At 42.2% G+C, this 2,521-nt stretch overlaps 1 protein-coding gene across 1 annotated transcript in view; it reads left to right on the top strand.

Moving 5' to 3' along the window:
* LOC103607393 (2-oxoglutarate dehydrogenase, mitochondrial-like) overlaps nt 1-2,521 on the top strand; it is a 42,341-nt gene that overhangs the window by 1,201 nt on the left and 38,619 nt on the right. The gene's annotated exons all lie outside the window — the stretch shown is intronic.

Raw genomic sequence — 2,521 nt, forward strand, 5'->3', positions numbered from 1 at the left:
CGTCTTCCTTCCAGCCCGAGGGCACCGAGTCGCTTTGTCCGGAGGCCTTCGCCTGCCGGGGCTGTCGGCCTCTCGTTCTGGTGGGGCGGTCGGGCCGGGACCGCCTTATGGGTCGGGGCGCCGACCTCGGTGCCCGCAGCCGTCTCGCGCCTGCTGCCCAAGGTGGGGTCAAGGTTGATCGAGATGAAGCTCGTTTCCCTCAGAAACAGTTTCCATGCGCCTTGTTTTTCTCGAAAAGCTGTCTCACGTAGATGTGAGTTGTTACCTGCTGAGATTTAACAGGGAAGTGGTGGCGGTGCCCTGGCCCGGTGCGCCCACCTGCTGTCCGCGCCTGTGCACTCTTACCCTTTCGCCCAGAGCGCAGGACATACGGGCTCCATTGGTACTTCCTTGAGCCTTGTCTTGCGGTCCTGTGTTTTGAGGCTGATTTCCAGGTGCACTGCTCTGAGCAGCTGCCTTTAGGTTGAGTGGCCTGGGATGAAGACCTTTTTGCACGGCAGCATTAGGTGCAACAGTCAAACCACGCTTTTTGCTGTGCAGACCCGCCTTATAGGATAATATTTAACTCTACTGTAGCTTTGTAAATTAGATGAGGACTGGGTCTTGGAAAGTTGGAGAAAGAGAAGAGTATCCTCTTTTTTGAGAGGACTTTGCACATTTCAATTACTTTTTCCCCCAAGTAACAGCTTTATTGAGATATAACTCATATACCATACAATTCACCTATTAAAAATGCATGATTTAGTGGTTTGTAGTATATTCACAGTTATGCAACCATCATCACAATTCGGTTACTTTCAAATACTAACTTGACTCTCAGAAATACATACTTGTACACAAATGTCTGCTGGTCTTGTTTAAATTTGAACGCAGTTTATTAAATACCAAATATTTACTGTGTTTATTATATGTATACCACAAAAGAACTACTTTTAGCTGAACTCACTCCTCACTGCCCCGTTTGAAAAAAATACAGTACCATTTACTTTTTAAATTTTTAGGTAGTTTTAATTTTGAGATAGTTGTACAAATTATTGAGAAACATTTTGAAAATCGTAAAATTGTACATACAAACCTACTGTATGCAGTCATAAGAAATTGTACCGAGAGATCCCATGTCCCCTTACCCATATTTTCCAGTGTAACATTTTGTAAAACTCTAGTAAATATCATAACCAGATATTTACATTAATAAAACTCAAGAGGAAGAACATTTTCATCACCACAAGGAACGCTCGCATTGCCTTTTTATAACCACACCCACTTCCCTCCTGCCCCCAACCCTCAGCTCCTGGCAACCAGTAATCTGTTCTCCATTTCCCTAATTCTGGTGTGTAAGGAATGCCAAATAAAGGCAATCATACAGCTTTTTGAAATTAGCTTTTTCCACATAGCAGAGTTGTTGCATGTATATATAGTTCATTCCTGTTTATTGCATCCAGGCTATGGATGTACCCCAGTTGGTTCAACTATTCATCCATTGAAGGACCTCTGGGCTGTTTCCTTCCATTCTTTGGCTGTTACTAATAAAGCAGCTTTAAACATTAATGTACAAATCTTTATGTGAACATAAATTGACATTTCTCTGAGATAAATGGCCAGGAGTGTAACCACTAAGTTATAAAATTATCTATTTCATATTGGGTGTGTTGTGGTAGTTTGCACTTTTTTTTTTTTTTTAAATATGACCTGTAAGCGGACCTTAACCCTTGACTTGGGGTTGTCAACACCACACTCTCCCAATTGAGCTAACCGGCCATCCCTATATAGGGATCCAAACCCGTGGCCTTGGTGTTATCAGCACCACACTCTCCCAAGTGAGCCATGGGCCGGCCCAGTTTGCACGTTTGTTGAGTTCTTCTGTGTCCTTGCTTATTTTATGTCTAGCTTTTCTATCCATTTTTGGAAGAAGGTGTTAAAGTCTCCAACTATAATTGTGCGTTTGTCTTTTTTTCCTTTCACTCTTATCAGTTTGGTTCACGTATTTTTTTTTTTTTTTTTTTTTTTTTGTAGCTCTGTTTGATGCATGCCTATTTAGGATTGCTGTATCTTCTTGGTATGTTGACCTTTTTGTCATTAATTATATAATGTTCCTGTCTGTCTCTGGTAATTTTCTTTGCTCTGAAGTCTACTTTATCTGATAGTAATATAGCCACTTCTGCTTTCTTCTGTTAATATTCACATGTTACATCGTTTTTTATCCTTTTGCTTTCAATGTTATATCATATTTGAAGTGAGTTCCCTGTGGGCAAGTATATAATCGGGTCCTGTTTTATCCACCTGTCCATCCCTGTCTTCTAATTGATGTACAGTTGACCCTTGAACAACATGTGAACTGCGTGGGTCCACTTATATGCAGATCTTTTTCAGTAGTTATATTGGAAAATTTTTGCTTGGGCACAAATGCAAGGCATGCCTAACCAGTTAAGTAGCCTGTATGACAGTAGGCTATTAGTAGTTAAGTACTTAGCTTAACTCCCCGACCCCCCCCCCCCCCCCCCCCCCCCCCCCCCCCCCCCCC

The sequence above is a fragment of the Galeopterus variegatus genome, unplaced genomic scaffold (genome assembly GCF_000696425.1).
Source record: "Galeopterus variegatus unplaced genomic scaffold, G_variegatus-3.0.2 Scaffold7382, whole genome shotgun sequence".
Classification (NCBI taxonomy): domain Eukaryota; kingdom Metazoa; phylum Chordata; class Mammalia; order Dermoptera; family Cynocephalidae; genus Galeopterus; species Galeopterus variegatus.